The sequence below is a fragment of the Triticum dicoccoides genome, chromosome 7B (genome assembly GCF_002162155.2).
Source record: "Triticum dicoccoides isolate Atlit2015 ecotype Zavitan chromosome 7B, WEW_v2.0, whole genome shotgun sequence".
Lineage (NCBI taxonomy): Eukaryota > Viridiplantae > Streptophyta > Magnoliopsida > Poales > Poaceae > Triticum > Triticum dicoccoides.
In genome coordinates, this window is record NC_041393.1 from 709479165 (window position 1) to 709500367 (window position 21203).

A 21203-nucleotide genomic window follows, 5' to 3' on the forward strand; every position below is an offset into this window, starting at 1 on the left:
CGCCGACGACCCCCCGCACCCTCCCCCGCTCCACCGTCATAAATGAATGCAACTAAAAATAAAAAAACAATTTTGATTATATTTTCAAATAAAAAATTTGATGATATTTTCAAATAAGAAATTACTTATGGCACACCTCTGGCTGGTGCGCCATTCCTATCTCAAAAAAAAGATTACTAATGGCGCACCGCTCGGGGGTGCACCATTGCTATCTAAAAAAAACATACTAATGGCGCACCTCCAGGGGGTGCGCCATTAGTAATCTTGCCCCCTATCTAATTCGGCAGTCCAACCCTCGCCAGATCCACTTCCCCCCCTCGCCACAGCCTCACGCGCGCCCCCTCCTTCCGCCGCCCGGTCATCGCCGCGCCACCGTGCTCGCCCGCCCTCTCCCCCGCTCGCCTTCTTCGCCAGATCCCGAGCCTCGCGGCCGTGTTAGCCGCGGCCATCACCGTCCCCGCACCTCGGCGGCTGAGCCAGACCCCACCCCTCCTAGGTTAGTGTCGTCCATCTCCTCGTGTAACGCCCTGCTTTCGATGCGCCAGATGTCATTCAGTTATTCGCCGTCGTTGCCATGTCATTTGCTTGCGTGTTGCATTTTGCCATGTCATCATATGCGTTTCATCTGCATGTTTTTCAAAACTTGCATCCGTTCGGGTTCCCCCGGTTCTCTCCGTTGTCCGTTCCGAGTCCGGACACACTCGCACGCGCCCGCGGCACCTCCGAAATAATATTTTATAAGTGGCATAAAAATGTTCTCGGAATGGGTTGCAACATGTCGTGCGGTCTTATTATAGTGTAGACAGAGCGCCTGCCAAGTTTCATCGCATTCGGAGTCCATTTGATAGCCCAACCGTTAAATATAGCGGTACCGTTGCCGGTACCTTCGTCGGATGTTTCGGTCTTCGAAACCTGCCGCTGGGCCTCTCTCTCTCTTCTCTCCACTCAGCCCAACCTCTCCTCACAGCCCACCTAAGCCTGCCAACCCCTCTCCTAGTTGCTCTCCGCTCCGGAGCCGTCCGATTGCGATCCAAGGCTCCGAAACGCCCCAAACCCCTCCTAACCCTAGCACCTATCCTATTTAAACCCCTCCCATGCCATTTTGGGCATCCCTGGCCTTCCCCTACCTCCCAGCCGCCTCCCTCCTCGAAATCAGCGCCTCCTCCCTCAATTTCCGCGCAGCCAGCCACCTCCCTCCCTCGGATCTGGCGCCGCCAGCCCGCCGCCGCCACTTGGCGATCAGCCACAGGGCGCGCCGCCACCTGAGCCCCCCCGCGCCGCCGTCCTCCTCCACCCACAGATCGTTGCCGCCGTTCCCACCGCGCACCGCCGCGGGCCCGCGAGCCCAGGCGGGGCCCGCCCGTCCCGCTCCACCGCCGCCTCCATCCCGCGGGACGCCCGCGCGCCCGCGCCGGCGCCCCCGCCTCCGGTCGCCGCCCCTCCGTTCCGACTCGCCGCCACCGCCTTCCGCCTCCGCCGGCGACGGCCTTCGCCGCCGCGTCGCCCCCGCCTCGAGTCCCGGGCTCCGAGCCCAGCCCGTGTCCCGCCGCCTCTGCCCGCCGGCGACGAGCTCGCCCGGCCTCGCCCTCGCTCCGCCTCCGCGCGCCTCCTCGCCCCGCCGCCGTCCCAGCCCGCCGCCGGCTGGATCCGGCGAAATCTGGGCCGGGGCCACCTTCTCCAACCTCCCTCCGGCCGCACTCCGGCGAGCATCTCCGACGTGCCTCGATTTCCGTGCAAGGTTGACTTTCCCCCCTCTGAAATTTCTCTAAGTCCCCGAATCTGCAGTAATTTTCATGACAGGTTCATCATGTCGTATCTCTGCATCCGTAGCTCCATTTTGTGCGTGTAATATGTCAAATTGTTCGTCTCGACGAGTACATCATTTCATTCCATTGCATCATATTCATTTGAGGTCATCTTGATGCCCGAATCTTCGTTGTAAGAGTGCTTCATGATGTTATCTTCTGAAACAGTTATAACTAGCTCTTTTGTCATTTTTCCGTGATTGATGTGTGCATCCTATGAGGTTAATGTCTACATGTGTTTTGATCTATGCCATGTCTTCTTTACAGAGGTGCTTACCATGTATTTTTGTGATCAATGTGGTGACTAGCACAAGCATGCAAACTAGGCATCGTGATATTGCTGATTTCAGTCCCTGTTCTGCTGTTATTTTTATGCCATGTAAACTTGATGCTACAGAGAGATCCATGCATATTTTGAGATACTTCAGTAAGGGTGTTTTGAACATGTGGCTTTTGTCTATCCATTCATGCCCTTGGTTGTAATTATGGAGTAGTCTAGCATGTCATTTTCGTGCTCTACTTTTGCTTCAAAATGTTTCCTGGCAGATTGTTTACTTGTTATTCAATTTGGCCAAGGTTGCTATAGTTGATCCTTGCATGTTATTAACTTGTTCTTGCCTTGGATTGTTACATAAATATGTCTGCTTACTGTTGGGTTCCTTGCCATGCCATGTTTTTCTCTGTAGTGAGTTGCAAAAGCTCATCTACATGCCTTCATAATTCTGTTTCTGCCATGTTTAAATCTGTAATATAACTTGCTATGTTTACGTGGGTGCCATCATATTTTTTGATCCTTTTTGGCTCATGGTCAGTAAGGGACTTTTGATCTATGCTTTGAGTAGATTCATGCCATGCCTTTGTTTGCCATAATAAGTTCCTGTAACATGTTGTTTGATAGCTCTAAACATTGCAACCTGATGTTATTTTCTGCAAAGTCTGAACTGTAATCTTTTGCAATCTTACCATGTGTGTTTGAGCATGTTCTATTGATTTCTGGAGATAGCTCAGTGTTCATGTTTTGTTGTGATTTACATGTACATCATGTCCATGTCTTTTGTTTTCATGTTGAGATGCTGTAGCATGTTGTTTTGGTGCTTGCAATACGCCTAGTTGCTGTTTTTGGCAGATTATTGTTATGACTTGTATAGTGTGTGAGTGTTGAACCGTTGCTCCGTTTTGAGTGTGCTCTATATGAAACTTGCTTAGAATTGCATGTAGTTTCATATTATCATGTTGCATCCTTGTTTTGGTGTGTTTGTTTGATGTTTGGGTGCATTTTGCATCAATGCCATGTTTAACTTTTTTTGCTCATATCTTCTAGGCCGTAGCTCTGAATTAAATGAACTTTAAGTGTAACTTGACTAGAATCTCGTGTAGATCATCTTGGTGCATCTTAACTTGCTGTTTAACTACTTGAACATAAGGTTTATTCAGATCTGGACCAATTTCTAAATATGCATATGAGGACTTATCAGAATTTTTATATGTTGTTCCCGGCCTCATTTAATCTTGCCTTGATATGTTGCTCTTGTTTGCATCATCTCTTGCCATGAGTAGCTTCATGTAGTCTTGTATTGCATCATGCATCATGCCTTGTTCATGTGTGGTGTGTTTACCTTGTTGTGTGCTTCTTTTTGATAGTTCCTGTTTCGTTGCGATCGTGAGGACTCGTTCGTCTACGCTTGGTTCGGCTTCATCCGTTCGTCTTCTTCATGGACTCGTTCTTCTTCCTTGCGGGATTTCAGGCAAGATGACCACTACCCTGGATCTCACTACTATCATTGCTATGCAGTTGCTTCGTTCTATCGCTATGCTGCGCTACCTATTACCTGTTTATCAAGCCATCCCAAATTGCCATGTCAGCCTCTAACCTTTGACACCTTTCCTATGCAAACCCTTTTTTGGCTATGTTACCGCTTTTGCTCAGCCCCTCTTATAGCGTTGCTAGTTGTAGGTGAAGTTGAAGATTGCTCCATGGTGGACAGGATTTTGGTTGGGATATCACAATATCTCTTATATTATTAATGCATCTATATATTTGGTAAAGGGTGGAAGGCTCGGCCTTATGCCTGGTGTTTTGTTCCACTCTTGCCGCCCTAGTTTCCGTCATACCGGTGTTATGTTCCCGGATTTTGCGTTCCTTACGTGGTCGGGTGATTTATGGGACCCCCTTGATAGTTCGCTTTGAATAAAACTCCTCCAGCAAGGCCCAACATTGGTTTTACCATTTGCCTCACCACCACCTACTTTTCCCTTGGGAGTCGCTCTCTCGAGGGTCATCTTTATTACAGCCCCCCGGGCCAATGCTTGTCTAAGTGTTGGTCCAACCTAGACCACCGTGTGGGGCCATCCCTTGACAACTTGGGTTACATCGGTTCCTGTACGCTTCGTTTATCCGGTGTTGCCCTGAGAACGAGATATGTGCAGCTCCTATCGGGATTGTCGGCGCATCGAGCGGTCTTGCTGGTCTTGTTTTACCATTGTTGAAATGTCTTGTAAACCAGGATTCCGAGTCTGATCAGGTCTTCCTAGAAGAAGGTCTATTCCTTAGTTGATCGCGAGAGCTTGTCATGGGCTAAGTTGGGACACCCCTGCAGGGTATAATCTTTCGATAGTCGTGCCTGCGGTTATAGGCAGATGGGAATTTGTTAATGTCCGGTTGTAGATAACTTGACACCAGATCCGATTTAAAACGCATCAACCGTGTGTGTAGCCGTGATGGTCTCTTCTCGGTGGAGTCCGGGAAGTGAACACGGTTTCTGGGTTATGTTTGACGTGAGTAGGAGTTCAGGATCACTTCTTGATCATTGCTAGCTTCACGACCGTTCCTTTTTGCTCTCTTCTCGCTCTCATTTGCGTATGTTAGCCATCATATATGCTTAGTCGCTGCTGCAGCCTCACCACTTTACCCCTTCCTTTCCCATTGAGCTTTGCTAGTCTTGATACCCATGGTAATGGGATTGCTGAGTCCTCGTGGCTCACTGATTACTACAACAATAGTTGCAGGTACAGGTTTATGCGATGATCATGACGCGAGAGCGATGCTTGCTTGTGTTGAGTTCTTCTTCTGCTTCTTCGATCAGGGGATAGGTTCCAGGTCGGCAGCCTGGGCTAGCAGGGCGGATGTCGTTTGAGTTTCTGTTTATGTTTCATCCGTAGTAGGATGATGCTCTGATGTATTGTGATGTGTTATTAGTGTGGCATTGTATGCCTTATGTATGTATCCCCATCTATTATGTAATGTTGATGTAATGATATCTACCTTGCAAAAGCGTTTCAATATGCGGGTCTATCCTTGGTGGGACCTTCGAGTTCCTTTTGGATAGGGTCGCATATTGGGCGTGACACCTCGCTGGCACCTCTCTCTCCGGCCATCTTCCCCACCCCGTGCCGCTCTCATCTCGTCCTTCCGCGCGCTCCCGGGCCCTCGCCTCCGCCTCCGCGCCAGCGCCGGCCTCCCCCAGGCGCACCAATGCCACTCCCGCAGCCGACATCGCCGCGCCCTCCACCTCCCCTCCACCCTCCTCCCTGCAGTCAGCCCCGCCCCCAAGTGTGAAGCTCCCCGCCTTGGCGCCACCCGCCACGCTCCGCCTCCAAAGCCCGCGCCTTCCACGCCGCCCCCCACTACCAGCCCTAATCCCCATCGTGGCGTCCGTGGCGGGCTGCTCGGCGCTGCCGTCGTCTCGGACCTCTGCCGCCTGCTACCTTCCCATATCCATACCTTTCCTAGGACCTAGTACCTGTCCACGTCTCCTCCCGAGCCCCATCTCCACCCCCTCTCCATTCGAGCTGCTCGACATGAACCCTGACCCTCTGATGTTTGTTTTTTCAGGTTTAGCTACTATTCTGTCCGAGATTGCCAAGCTGTACTGTTGGTTGTAGTGGTGTTGTTCTCCCAGGTTGAAGGTATTTGGAATCATGTGGTCTCCATTCGAGTAGCTCGACATGAACCCTAATCCTCTGCTTGTTTTTATTTCGCAGGTTGACCTGCTGTTCTGTCCGAGATTGCGGTGGTGTACTGGTGGTTGCAGTGGTAATCTTCGCCCAGATTGCAGTGGTGTTCTTTTCCTAGGTTGAAGGTAATTCTTGATCCGAACTTATGCAAATTCTTTACTGCTATCTTCTTGTATGCTATGCATGTTTTATTGTGTGCACAACATCTTACAATTAGATAATTGCAATTTAGTAGAGTCATGTGAGATCAATTAGATTTGGTTTCTTGCAAAGGCATTGTGTTTAACTAAGCGGAACTTCCGTGCCTTGTGCACCATCTTCCATGCCTTGTGCACCATATTTTTTTACAATGGCAAGGTTTACGAACATATTTGATTCCTAAGAAAAGCATGGCAAAAATTCAAAATTGCCCTGGCAAAAATATGTGTCTGAAAATGACATGGACTAAAATGTTCTATAGATCATGATCCATAGACAAAAAAATGCCATGATCCATACAGTATAAATTCCATGATGCATATGCTATATTTGCCATGGGAGACGGCAATTTTTGTTGGATCATGATCCAGAGATTAAAAAAATGCATAGACTATAATTTCCTGGCATGATCCATAGAATAAAAATGTAGAATAAAAAATGCCATGATCCATACACTATAATTTTCATGATGCATAGACTATATTTTCCATGGCCCGGTGCAAAAGAAATTTGCCATGTTGCAAAAAGAAAAGAAATTTTCCATGGTGCATATAGTAAAAACAATGCCACGATCCGTTAAATTGCCATGGTCCAAATGTAGCAAAAGTTTCAAGTAGTGTTTTGTTTCTGTGTTTAAATAGGAAGAAAACTTTCTATTCTTGCTTTGTAGTTGTATGCTCAATAGGGTTCCAAATCACATTTAAGTTACCTGTCAATTATCTTTACTATGGTAGTGTAATTTTTAGTGGATTTTATCTGTACTATGGTAGTGTAATTACTGTGTGTTGTCAGTGCATTTTTAGTGTGTTTTCGTGTAAATTTTATATGTAATTGCAGTGCTATTTGAGTGCATTTTGACTGTAATTCAGTGGTTTAGTCTTTCATTTGTTCCAGTGTACTTTCAATGCAATCTCATTGTAATTGCAGTGCACTTCAGTTTCATTGTTTAATGTAATCTTTGATGTAATTACAGAGTATTCTTGCTGTAATTACTTCTTTAGCTGTAATCTTTTTGTTGTAATTTCAGATTAATCTCTCTGTAATTATAAAGTGAATATACAATGTAATTACATATAAGAATTTTAGTGGTGTTAGTAGTGGAATTTGCTCTGTTGTTCTAGGGGGTATGAGTTGGTTGTTTGTCGTGAACTTTGTGTAAATGTGTGTTTGCTCCAAAGTGTAGATTTCTGCTCTTCTTCAGCTAGATTTCCGTATGTTATGGGGGGTCAACAAATATTGCTATATGTTCATTATTGAGGGTACATACTTGCTAAACTATTGATGATGTTTTGTTGGCTGACCTATTAGATCTGGAATGGAAGCTCACATAAGTTGAGCTGATTTTTGTCCATATGAAAGCAGAGGACCATATGGTCTGTGGCCTTTTCATCCATATGAAAGTAGAGGCACATTGTGGTGCTAGTTTGCTGGGTTTTGTCTCCGACCATCGTGTTGTGATGATTTTGTAGGTACCCCGAGAGGCCCTTGAGTTTGCCGGAATGTCGATTAACTTCCGTTCCGGCAAATTCGGGTACTCCATATGTCCTATTTTCAGCAAAGGTCATGCTGAAATTTTCCGTGAATTTTAGCATGACTTTGCTAAAAATCGGACATATGGTGTACTTGCTACCAATGCATGGGCCAGGGTATCTTAGTACTTAATTAAGTAGGATCAAGTGCCCCTTTATTCTTGCTGCATTAAACCATAGGTGGCAATAGGGTCAAGTGATTAGGCCCAACTTAGAATTCTCCTCAGCATCGATAAACCCTAGATGATAAACCCAACATATGTGGCAATAGAGCCAAGTGATTAGTGCCAAGTGATTAGGCCCAACCTAGGGTGCCTCGGCATTGATAAACCCTAAATGATGAAAACTTAACTTAGCATTTAGGGTGCCTCGGCGTCGACAAACCCTAAATGATGAAACCTTGGCTTTTAGGTTGCCTCGGTGTCGATGAGAATCTAAATGATGTACGCTTAGGCTTTTAGGGTGCCTCGGCGTCGACAAACCCTAAATGATAAAAGCTTAGCTTTTAGGATGCCTCGGTGTCGACAAACCCTAAATGATGAGACCATGATCTTGTTCCTTGATAATAACCAACTTTTTGACCAAACTGTTTTCCTATTTAGAGCGAAACATGGCCAACAACGATGAGGCCGGCGGTTCGGGCGGCAAGCAATTCTGGGAGCTGTCCCAGGAGATGGAGGAACAACCTCACCGCTATGAGGACGCCGCGGAAGACACGGATCCTGACTACACAACCCCTAGTGTCGTCGGGGATGACACCACTGATGGTGCCGCCGAGGATGCCACCACTGATGATGGCGGCGCACACACAGATGGCAGCCAACCCAAGAAGCAAAGGAAGGACCGACGCCCGAATGCGCTTAGCACCCTCAAGTAGGAATTTACTCAAGTGAACTCCGACGGGCATCCAACAGAGCCCAAACATATAGTCAAGGGGTACTCGCTTCAGCTCGGGTGCATTCTCCGGAGCACCGTCTCGATCAACACCGAGAACCTTAGGCATAAGGACCGAGGGAATTTGCGCAACCTCATCTTCACGAAGCTGCGCGAACGATACAAGTTCCCTGCCGATTTTGAAAACACACGCCTCTCAGGGAATAAAATGAAGAGTGCCGCCCTCACGAGGATGAGCACGGCCCTGTCTACTTGGAGAAGCGCGGTGAAGAGAATGATTGACAAAGGTGATAGTTATGAGAAGATCAAGGCGAAATATTCTTCGATCAGCGAAGATGACTACAAGGAGTTCAAGATCAAGTGCGAGAGCAGCGCAACCTCTGAATCAAGTCAGTGGGGGAAAGAAATGCGGGATTTGAACATAGGGGAACACAAACTTGGTCCCGGAGGTCACAGAGTGGCGGAGCCTATATGGGACAAGGAGGACGTGGAGCGTGCCGAGCAAGGCCTACCACTCCGCTTCGAGAAATACAGCGGTGACAAGCAGACCAGGAACTTTGTCAGGGCCCGGTACAAGGAGGACCCGATAACAAAGGAGCTTACCATGGATCCGAAGACAAGGGCGCTTGAGCTTGTTCTGGTAAGGCATACACCACTGCGTAATTACCTCCATATTTTTGCACTCTAATTAATCCCCAATATTTCTAAATGGTTCATGTTCCTTCCACAGGAAACTGAAAGCAGTAGCGCGGGGTTGTCTCAGAGCTCCCCTTTCGACACCCCTTTAAATAGGGCGTTGAACGTAATGAAAAACAAGGATAAGCACACTAAGCCGACGACTGCTGGTCGTGTGGCCGGCAAAGGCTTGTCCAAAAAATGGGGTTCATACTATACCGCTAGTGTGCGGAAGGAGAAAAAGACCATCTCAGAAAGCCAGATGCGCGAGGTTGAAGCACTCAAGGCACAAGTGGCGCGGATTCTGGAGCTTGTCCAAGAGAAAGTGGAACAACAACTGGGAACGATGCTCAACGCCATGGTGCCTACGTTGATTCATGGGCTGACGACGTAGATTGTGGGCGGCCAACAGGGGCCTCCCCCCGGTTCCCAGCTTCACGGCCAGCGACTCGCACGGCGCGCAGGCGGCGCCATTGGTGTCTCCGGCGGAGGTGGTATTCGTGTCTCCGGTGCTGGCACGGGCATTGGAGCTTAATGCACCCGGGTGTACGCCGGCCGGCACCTCGCCAGCAAGCGCCCCCTCCGTCAGTTGCACGCCCGCCGTTGGCGGTGCCTCGACATTAGCCGAGCTCGACGGCATCACGGTAACTAAGCCTCTCGGCCAATGACTTCATCTCCTTGCGTTTGACTGGGCATCCCTGACGCCTACATGTTTTCGCAGGGCGCCGCCGACGTTCCTTGCACTCTTTTGCACTTCGTGGGCGGCGAGTTGGTCGATGTCGCCAAGGGCAGAATCGTTCAACCGGGCAACTGCATGTTCCACGGTAATCCGATGGCACCCATAGTGTATAGGGTTGAAGTGGTTCAGGTGCTGCCAGGCTGCGACGAGCTGTTACCTCCGATTCGACCCGCTTGGGGCCGACGAAGAAGATGAGATGACCCTCAGCGCCTGCATAAACTGGCCCCTGCTTTGGACGAAGAGCCAGATTTGTTTGGGGGCAGGGACACCACCCCACAGACAAGACCGCCAGTCGTGCCGGCGCCAAGCCATGGCAAGAACGCCGCAACGCTACCGGACCTGCCGGACATCCCTATGCCGGACATCCTATGGCACAGGATACGGACATCCCTATGGCACAAGATTCGGACGACGACGAAAACAACGACGGTACATTTACCAATGTCGATAAGTACTTTGCCGAATATGGGTACCCTGACGAGTTCTGCGGGCCTCTTTCTCAAGAACCCAACCAAGACGCCCGCAATCTAGCTGATACGGCGGAGAAATCCAATTACAACAGGCGTCGTCTAGCGTTCAGTTCTTAGGAGACGCCTCCAGCTCCCGCCTTCACCGAGCCTCAGATAGCTGAGGTGCGAAATATTATCAGCCCCCACACGCTCAAGAAGGCGGTCTGTGAGTAGAACTCGGTCCCATTACAGGAGATCAAGAAGAAGGGACGGAAACGAAAGACTAACAAGGGCGCCGGTGCGAGCCAGCCGGCACCGAGTTCGATCCGTGCTTAGGACGGGCCACCTTCACCTAAGGATATCTCGAGGAGGGTGCATGTGGCGGGTAGGGCGATGCTACTGCCAAATATGCTCAATGCTGCAACCGGTGCTATGCGGAGTCTGCACGACAGTGTTCTTTCTTTGGAGAAGCGGCGTCTCAGAGAGAATGATGTGGCATACCCGGTTTTCATGGCCAAGGTTCCATGGCCACGTATTTCGACCCGAACCGTAACTCCAAGATAGACTACACAAATGTTAAGAAAGTTCTCGATGATGTTCTCCCCGGCTACACCAAATCTGGAGGCACCTTCACCAGGGTAGGTCGTAAGTACGGCAAGCACACCTTCTCACACAATACGAAGTTCTGCTGCGTCTAGCAGCCGCCTGGCGGTCAGAAGGATGCCTACTACGCCCTCCATCACATGCGGGCGATCGTAAGGGACCATCATCACCTTCTGCTACCAAATAGTCTCAAAGATTGGGCCGCGAGGTTGTCTGCAACCCAGGACGCGGACCTCAGACAAGAATTCTTTCGCATCCAGTCGGAGTTTGCGGACATCATCCATCAAGATGTCCTTCATACCTCGGGGCAGTTCTTCCGCAGATATCAACCGTCCAACAGTGAGATAGATGGAACGCTACAAATGCAGGGTGACAACGGCCACGATTTCATGACCATCACGACAGACGACGGCTTCATCCACGCTCCTGTCCGATGAGTTGAGTCGAAAGTAGTGATGTGTAGTTCTGAAACATTGATTCGCTCATGTTGTAATTAAACTTTAATGAATTCGTATGTCTCTTTGGTTTGGACAGTCATTCAACCTAGATGTAATCGATGCTATTTATTAGTAGGACCATGAATCGTGCTATTAATGTCTTGCTTTTCTCTTTCAATCCTTTTGTTGCATACTTACATATTGCTTATGTATTGTCTGTTGTTTGGCTTGTGCATAGAGATGCCGTCGTATGTTGGTTACAAGGGTAAGGTTCCCGGAGTCTACGACGACTGGGAGGAGTGTCGGAGACAGGTTCACCGTTTCAGCGGTAAGAGTTACAAAGGGTACACCACTAGGGCGGAGGCCGAATCTAGATGCGCCCGCTATCTAGCGGGAGAGAGGAGGGAGCGTTGGAGGAACCGGATGAAGACCAGTTTGATCACGATGATGCTCATTGTGATGACCGCAACTCTCTTCTATGTGATGGTAGTTTAGATGATCGATATCGACTTGTAATGTGAAGACAAACTCGATACTCGCGGTCTTGAGACTTGTAGTGTTTTATCTTTGTTCGGTCTTTTGAATTCGGAGACTAATATGATGAATTGTATTCGGAGACTAATCTTCTATTGTATTCGATGAATCTGCTGTTGTTGTGTGCTGCTGTCTATATTTTGTCCAATAATATATTTTGTAACCTGTGCAAAAATCAGAAAAGTAAAAAAAACCCAATATTCATACTAATGGGCATCACCTCCAAGTGCTCCATTTGTATGCCAAAGGATACTAATGGCACATCACCTCAGAGTGCGCCATTAGTATGACAAAGCACATGGTTACGTATGGCCCTCCGGGAGGCATACTAATGGCGCATCTTCTTACATACTAATGGCGCACCAATGGTGCGCCATTAGTAAAAAATACTAATGGCGTGCTACTAATGGCGCACCGGTAGTGCGCCATTAGTAGGCAAAACCGGTGCGCCATTAGTAGGCCTTTTCCTAGTAGTGTACGGTCAGACACACATGTAAGCTCTCACTACTAGCAAAAAGGCTAGCAGCAGCGCGGGTTTTAGGTGTATCAGCAGCGCGGGTACCCGCGCTACTAATAAGGCGCTACAGCTAATAGTTAGTAGTAGCGTGGGAGAAACCCGCGCTACTACTAACTTTGTTAGTAGTAGCGTGTGCCACCCACGCTACTGCTATTATAGACTCGCGCTGCTACTAATGAAGTAGTAGTAGCGTGCCTACAATACCAGCGCTACTAGTATCCTAAATACTAGTAGGGCACTTTTTTCCTAACGCTACTAGTAGCAAATTAGGAATTAAAAAAATAAAAATAGATGCAGTATTCATGAATGGAGATCAGATACACGTCCAATGCAAAATAAATTTCACAGAACCATCTTAACACCTGCAGTGTTCATGGATGCAACATTCAACATCTCAACTCGAAGAGATCACGAGGACACACACAACCATCAACAAAAGGTTGGTACATTCCCTTGAGTTTCACCACCAACCTAACCAGACCACTTCCCTAGATGTATGTAGAAAGTGTCGAGGTCCTCCACATTGAGGAACTCCGGACGGTGGCGTCTTCCTCCACCTCGGTGACTTCCGGACGGTGGCGTCGAGGTCCTCCACCCCGGGGACCTCCTGTGTCGCAATCACCTGGACAATAATCTGTATGACGCGGTCGCGGGGCTTCACGGTGAAGTCTGCCTCCGAGTAGTTGAAGAGCACGACTCCCATCGGGCCGCAGTAGTCCCCGTCGATCACCCTGCACCCAGTTGAGAAAGTCAAAACTTGTTAGTTAGCTCCTTCTTGCTCAGGGTTCGCAGAAGGTTCCGGCCACTTCCAAAGATGATAATAAGATATAATAACTATGTCCAGGCTTGGAAGATTGAAAATAAATTAAAAGAGAAATGTATTCAAGATTGCCAGTGTCAAAACCGGCGGATCTTAGGTAGGGGGTCCCGAACTGTGCGTCTAGGAGGATGGTAATAGGAGACAAGGGACACGATGTTTTACCCAGGTTCGGGCCCTCTTGATGGAGGTAAAACCCTACGTCGTGCTTGATTGATATTGATGATGTGTGTTACAAGAATGGATCTACCACGAGATCAAGGAGGCTAAACCCTAGAAGCTAGCCTATGGTATGATCGTTGTTCGTCCTATGGACTAAAGCCATCCGGTTTATATAGACACCTGAGAGGGCTAGGGTTACACAGAGTCGGTTACAATGGTAGGAGATCTACATATCCGTATCATCAAGCTTGCCTTCCACGCCAAGGAAAGTCCCATCCGGACACGGGACGAAGTCTTCAATCTTGTATCTTCATAGTCTTGGAGTCCGGCCGATGATGATAGTTTGGCTATCAGGACACCCCCTAGTCCGGAACTCCCTCAGTAGCCCCTGAACTAGGCTTCAATGACGACGAGTCCGGCGCACATGTTGTCTTCGGCATTGCAAGGCGGGTTCTTCCTCCGAATAATTTATAGAAGATTGTGAACACCAGGATAGTGTCCGGCTCTGCAAATAAATTCCACATACCACCGTAGAGAGAATAATATTACACAAGTTCAATCTGATGACGTATTTTGTGGCGTGACATCACACCACTACCAAGCCTTTACTCGAATTGTTTTTATTGTTCCATCTCAGCGCGTTTAGCGAGGCGGTTTCCTTGGCATGTCTTATCGAAGCAGAGATCGTGTTCCCCTTATTCCCGGATTCCCATCAATACGGACATGGGTAACCAAACCGCGCCCGTTGCCACACCACCTCCATCGAAGGCGGGTTCCAAACGGTCACGGGAACGGCTCTTGGTATTCTCCCTCTTTATAATGAGACCAAGGCCCGTTCTTTTCCTTCAATCCTCTATCGAATCCGCCCCTCGCCCGGAGTTCCAACACCCAAGGCTCCATATTCGGGTACCTTCGATCTTCGACAATGTCCGGCCCCGACCTACGAGGCCGGTGGATGCCCTCCTCCGTCACGGAGGAGGACATGCTAAAGCTAAGAGACGTCGGGTACTTAACCTACGAGATTTCGCATAGGCTGCCTGCCCGAGGGCAAGTTATTCCTACTCCCGAGCGCGGCGAGAGCGTCGTGTTTGTGTCTCAGCTCCGTCGGGGTTTAGGCTTCCCAACGGATCCCTTCGTGAGGGGGCTCATGTTTTACTATGGGCTGGAATTCCATGACTTGGCTCCGGAGTCTATCCTCCACATCTCATCATTCATTGTCGTCTGCGAAGCCTTCCTCCGCACTACCCCTCACTTCGGCTTGTGGCTCAAAACCTTCATTGTGGAGCCGAAGGTGATTGAGGGGCGTCAGGCAGAGTGCGGTGGGGCGGTTATAAGAAAGAGGGCCGATGCTCCATGGCCCGAGGGCTCTTTTCAGGAGGAGCTCGGCTTGTGGCAACGGGAGTGGTTCTACATCACCGCTCCCAGGGGCAGCAGGCAGAGGCTGCCGCCCGTCTTCCGCTCGGGGCCTCCACAACGGCTGACGTCATGGGTCAACAAGGGGCGCGACTGGGGGCCGTCCAAGGACGTTCCCCTGTTGCAGGACCGTATTCGAGGCCTCCAAGAAAGGGAGATCAATCTGGCCGTAGTGGTACAGATTATGTTGATCCGGCGCCTACTGCCCTGCAAACGCCGCCCCCTCCGGCTGTGGGAATTTAATCCGGAGGGGCCACGAGCTCTTCAACACTTCATGGGTTTGACACCCGTGGAGATGTACAAACTGTTCTTCGATCGCAAGAGATGCGTCCGGAATTGACCGAGGATGCTGGCCTAAGCTGCAATCGCCCGGATACTCAAGTAAGTTGTCCTGTGTCTGGACACATCGCCCATTTATTTAATGTGGGTTTGCCTTTTAACCAGCTATCCCTTGGACAGGAGTGGATAGCGCAAGCAAAACTGATACGGTGTCCGGCCCCCCTCCGTGAGACCATGCAGGATCCCGTGTTAATCAAAATGTTACAGGTTGCACCTTTGGAGGAGGGCGAATAAGGGCACAGGGGATCTACCACCTCAGCCACGGAGGCTTTCAGTAAGGAAGGAATCGGGAGTCCTTCCTTCCAGGGGGAGAAGAGGACCGCTTCCGAAGACCCAGAGGCCAAGGCCTTAAAGCGGGGAAAGAAATCTGTACCGGAAGGTCCTATGCCGGGAAGAGCCCCGACCGTACTGTCTCCTCGAAGGAATCAGCCCTCTAGCGAGCCGTAAGTAAAAAGGGGGAATTTTGTAATAGTGAACATCCCTGTTTAATTTCTAAGGGTAACCGAAGTTTTCACCTTGTAGTTCGGATCTCAGGCCATCTCAGCATAGCTCATTGTCGGGAGACCTTCGTCCGGATATGATGGAGAGCGAAACACCTCCATCTGCTGCCCCATCATGCGGGGCGGACAACCCTGAGGTCTCGTCGCGGAGGGTCTCCCCGAGTCTGGCGGGGCCAGAGAGTTCAGCACCCATTGGAGTACGGCCGGTGGAGCTGCAGGATTTGCTTAAGAGGGCGTCCATCTCAGAAGATCCCCGCACATTAATGAGTATGGTGATTGAGAGGATCTCGTTCGCCGAAAGCGGGTTGTGTGAGGCCGTCAGAAGTTTGCTGACGGGATTTGAGATACGCAAAAAATGATATACCTTTTGACAGTTTTTGCACATGAAGTGCGGCCTGTATAGATAGTAGCCCCTGAGACTTCGTATGCTGTCGAAAGCGGCAGCGTGCCGAGGATCATAATCTCAGTTATATAATGTCGCCTTTCCTATGCAGGTGGCGAAACGTTCGGTGGCCAACCGGACTGATGGAGTTGCCGAGCTTAAGAGGCAACTCGACATTGCGGATGCAGACATCTCGCTGGTCAATAAATGACTCGATGAGTCACAAGGTACGTGGTTGCTCTACGGTCGCCTAGTAAGGGAGCTGACACCCATTCCTTACAATTTGTATGCCTGATGCAGATAGTGCTGCTGCTGTGGAAGGCCTTCGAGCAGAACTTGCTCGGGCCAAGGAGCAAGCCAGAAAAAGCGAGGCGACTGCCTCGAAGGCAGTGGAAGAGCTAGAAGCCGAGAAGGCTGCTCACTGCCGAAGCAGGGAGGAGATGGCCGGAATGGCCATGAAATTAAAAGTTGCTACCGACCGCCTAGAGGTTCTTGAAGGAGAACGCCGAGCAGAGCAAGAGGACCGGAAGAAGGCCGACACTGAAGCCAAGGATGCCTGTAGTGCGATGCGGGCTATGAAGGATGAACTTCGTCAGGTTGGAGACATTGTGGCTGGAAAGCCCTTTATGCTGCATAGGAAGTTCACGGATCCGAAGTATGCTCAGCTGGGCCGATTGTACGGTGCGGAGGATCCTTATCTCGACTTGGCGGCGAGTGCGGCGGACAGTCGTGCACTTTCGAAGCCAGGAGGATCATAAGATGGAAGAGCTTTTCTGGTCTCAATTCCATAGTCCGGAGCGTCCACTTCCGTTGAGTGATCGGCTGGTTGAGTGGGCTGAGCTGAATAGATTGTCCGGACTTGCCAAGACGGATGTGGTCGCTCATCTGTGGCCGAAAAGGCCCAAGCCGAAGAGTTATTTTGGCTGGTTGCAGCAATTCCTTGAGGCGGTGTTGTGTATTGGGGCGATGAAGCGGTCGGCATGCATAGAAGGTGCACGGATGGCTCTCGCCCGTGGTAAGACATACTGGGCGGAGATGGATGCCACCGCTGTTGCATCCCGGGGTTCGGACAAAAGCCGATTCCCCACCGAGCACTATTTTGAGGAAGTCCTGCAGGGCGCTCGTATAATAGAGGCACAGTGCTCGAAAGATGTTATGTTTGAATGACATGTATGATTTCTGAGATCATGTTTGATAATGCAATAACTTTTTATACTTATGTGCTCAAGTATTTAACTATCTCCTGTGCGGCCGTATATGTATGAATAACGTGAAAGTTGCAGTCTTTGGCTTCAGCCCCCACGCACATGGTGCGGGGGTGTTTGCAAAAAGAAAAGCGCTTTTTCACACTTAATCCAACATCTTGGTCCTTTTAGGGAGGTGATAGCGTAGCAAACTAGGCAACCGGACTATAATGCTTTATCACTTTAACTTAGCCATAGGAGCTCGAATGTGGGGCTACTATATAGCCCCTAGTGGCACCGCTCCTCTCCGAACTTCGGGGCGCGTATGTGCCTGACCGGGAAGCGGTCCTTCGTCAAAGCAGAGGAATTCTAAGCATTCCAATGGTCGATCGAGTGGTTGACTAGTCTCTCGCTATATCATGACAGTCAGTTTTCGGCTTTCTCGACTGAGGTGCTCGTCCGGCCGAACCGGGGCACAATCGCAGTAGTTCTCCTGGTGCCGTGTTAGCCGATGATACGGAACGTAATGCAGCAAAACACAGGAGCTCGGCAAACCGAACATTTGACCAAAGACATGATTCGGAGCTGATGCATAGAAGTCCTAACTCGACACGCCAAACACTCCCTGAGGTGTTCGGTCTTTATGATACCGGGCAGAACAATGCCCTAAGCCCCTAGTGTCCAGGTTGAGGCGGGAACTTCTGACGCGGCCGATGCCAAAACGCCAGCCTCCTCCTCGGTTATGGTAGGAAACCGGGGGATGTGTATCAACAAGAGACAGTAAGAAAGGTTGACGCAGGGTCTTAATCTGAAGAGAATCCTTGCAACGGGTCCCTGCTGCACGTCTGCGCCTGTGTCTCCATTGTGCTGTATCCTGGATGGGTGTAGCACGTGCTTCATCTGTAAAAGAGAAGAACTTAGTTTCCAAGAAATATCGTGCAGAGGTTGTATAAATATAGAATAAAAGGAAGAAATTGAGCTTTATTGGCTCTCATCATTTATACACGCGGCCCCTTATAAAGGGGATATGCGGCTGGGAAGCCCCTTGCCAGACTCGTCTAACCATGTACGAGGTCTGAATGACCTGTTTTTAGGGGCTTTGACCCGCAAGGTCTGATTAGTGTGTGGCTGTCGAGGCAGTCTCACGTTCTCTATGGTCGAGGAACACTCGGAGTTACTTTTTAATGAAATTATGCCATGTTGACCGGGCGTTTTTAAGCGTAAAAACGCGTAATGAAGTATTGCGTTAGGGCTGGCGAAAGCTGCGCGCCCCAGTAGTGCTTAAGGGCTACTGTTTGAATGGGGCGATGCATAGTGAGCTTTTCGCGACGGAGGTTGTCGGATGGACCGAACACAACCTCTAGTGGTATAGAGCCTGTATAATTGGCTTAATGGCCTGGCGTCACTCCTTTGAAGGAAGTGCTACTATGGCGAAATTTGTTATGGTCTATCCCCATTTCACGGGCGGTGTCCTGGTATTGCAGGTGCCGCGCTGTCTTTTCGTGTTATCACATGACGTGAGTTCACTGTTTTGACTTCTAGTGGGAAAGTCTTCTGTTTTCTAGAGTGCTGCTTTTGGGTTTCGTCACTTTCGCTTGGTGTGTCGAGCCCCTTGTGTTTGGCATTAAGTCGGCCGGACTGTTTGAAGACCCAACAATCTCTCTGGGTATGGTTTGCAGGCTTCCCGGAGGTACCATGTATTTGACATAGTCTGTCCAGAATCTTATTTAGGTTGGATAGCTTGTCACTATTGTCCTTGAGGGGCAGTGTTTTGTTGTTCGGCCGAGAGCTTTTTGAATCCGGCGTTGACCGCCGTACTATTCGGGCCATTTTCCTTGTTCTGGCGCTGATCTTTTCTGCATCATGATTTCCCATTTCCATCCCTCACTTCGGATGTACTTGGGTCGCTGGTGCTGCATCTGGCCAGCCAGCTGTCCTCCCCTGCACAAAAGCTGGTCATGAGGCTTGTTAGTGCGGCGCCCCGTGTTGCTCTTGGCCTGTCATCTGGTCGTCTATCCAGCCAGGCGGTTCTTTCTTTTTTGACTGCGGGGGCTCTAAGGCCTCCTCGTCAAATTCGGGCAACAGCTTGCGCTTCGGGTAGCTCTTTGTCTGGTGACTAGCGCCATGTTTATCTGCGCTGTTGAGTACTTTGCTCCATGTCATTCTGAGTGCGTCCTCTGCTGTTTTGAGCTTCCGCCTTTGCTTCTTCAAACTTCTTGCCGTGGCGACGAGCCTTTTATGAAGATTCGAATGCTCTGGTGATGTGAGATCGTCTTCGCCGGGGATGGGTTGCTTGTCCAGTTCATGTCCGGCTGGCTGCTTGGTGACGTATGCGTCGTCCACTGCTTCGCCCTTGTAGGGCATTGTCTGTATGGGTGCCGTTTTTATCGAGGCCGGTCTTCGGGCGGCGCTTGCGTCGCCGTTTTGGTTGTTTGTTGGGGGAGTTGTCCTTCGCCACGTCCCGTTTTTCCTCATTGTCGCTTCCTTTTGGTGTACCCACCATGTATACGTCGTGAGTTGGGGTGGCTTTCCAGTGCCCGATGGCCGCTGGTTCTTGGCCGTCTCCGGCATCGTCGTCCATACCATCGATGTCTTCGGAGTCGTAGTCTAGCATGCCGGTTAGATCGACGACAGCGGCTACCAAGTGGGTGGTGGGTGGGCTTTGAATTTCTTCGTCGTCCGCATCCCAACCGTCCTGACCGCAGTCCGGCCAGGGATCTCCTGATAACGAGAGATACTTTAGCGAACTCAAGATGTCGCCGAAAGGTGAGTGTTGAAAGATGTCCACTGCGGTGAACTCCATGATCGGCGCCCAATCGGATTCGATCAGAGGTGGCGCGGGAGGTTTGGAGTCCGGCGAGGAGTCCGGAACCTCGGAGTCACAAGTTTCATGAGGGACAAGGTCATTGTTCAGCTCTATCGCCGCAGAGGTTGCAGTTCCCGAGGCGGTGTCTAGCCATCCGTCCTCGACCTGCGCAGCCGGCTCCGAATTGAAGATCGGAGCGGGTTCGAGTGCGGCCTCCAGGATACTATCCGGCCGCAGAGCTAAATCATGCTCGCCGTGACAGTGCGGCACGCTCGACTGTGGCTCATATCCATCGAAGATCAAGTCCCCGTGGATGTCCGCCGTGAAGTTTAAACTTCCAAATCTGACCTGACGGCCAGGGGCGTAGCTTTCGATCTGCTCCAGATGACCAAGCGAATTGGCCTGCAGTGCGAAGCCGCCGAATACGAAGATCTGTCCGGGGAGAAAAGTCTCACCCTGGACTGCGTCGTTGATGATGATCGAAGAAGCCATCGAGCCTATCGGTAATGACACAGAGGAACTCTCAATGAAAGCACCAATGTCGGTGTCAAAACCGGCGGATCTCGGGTAGGGGGTCCCGAACTGTGCGTCTAGGCGGATGGTAACAGGAGACAAGGGACACGATGTTTTACCCAGGTTCGGGCCCTCTTGATCGAGGTAAAACCCTACGTCCTGCTTGATTAATATTGATGATGTGTGTTACAAGAATGGATCTACCACGAGATCAAGGAGGCTAAACCCTAGAAGCTAGGATATGGTATGATTGTTGTTTGTCCTATGGACTAAAGCCATCTGGTTTATATAGACACCGGAGAGGGCTAGGGTTACACAGAGTCGGTTACAATGGTAGAAGATCTACATATCCGTATCGCCAAGCTTGCCTTCCACGCCAAGGAAAGTCCCATCCGGACATGGGACGAAGTCTTCAATCTTGTATCTTCATAGTCTTTGAGTCCGGTCGATGATGATAGTTCAGCTATCCGGACACCCCCTAGTCCGGAACTCCCTCCAAGATAATAACACACAACAATTAGATTGAAAACAAAGAAAGCACCTGCGCCCGCTGCCCTTGCCCCCGGTCACTGGCTATATCCCAGTCTCGCACGCCCTCAACTAGGATTTCATGGTTGTTGAACCTTTTTTGCTCTCAGGGAAGCATTATGGACAAGATCAAAGACAGTTTAAGAGACAGACCATAATCCTAGTTCACTACAGGATATCATTTCAGCATTAAATTACTGAAATATCTTAATACTTGCGAACATG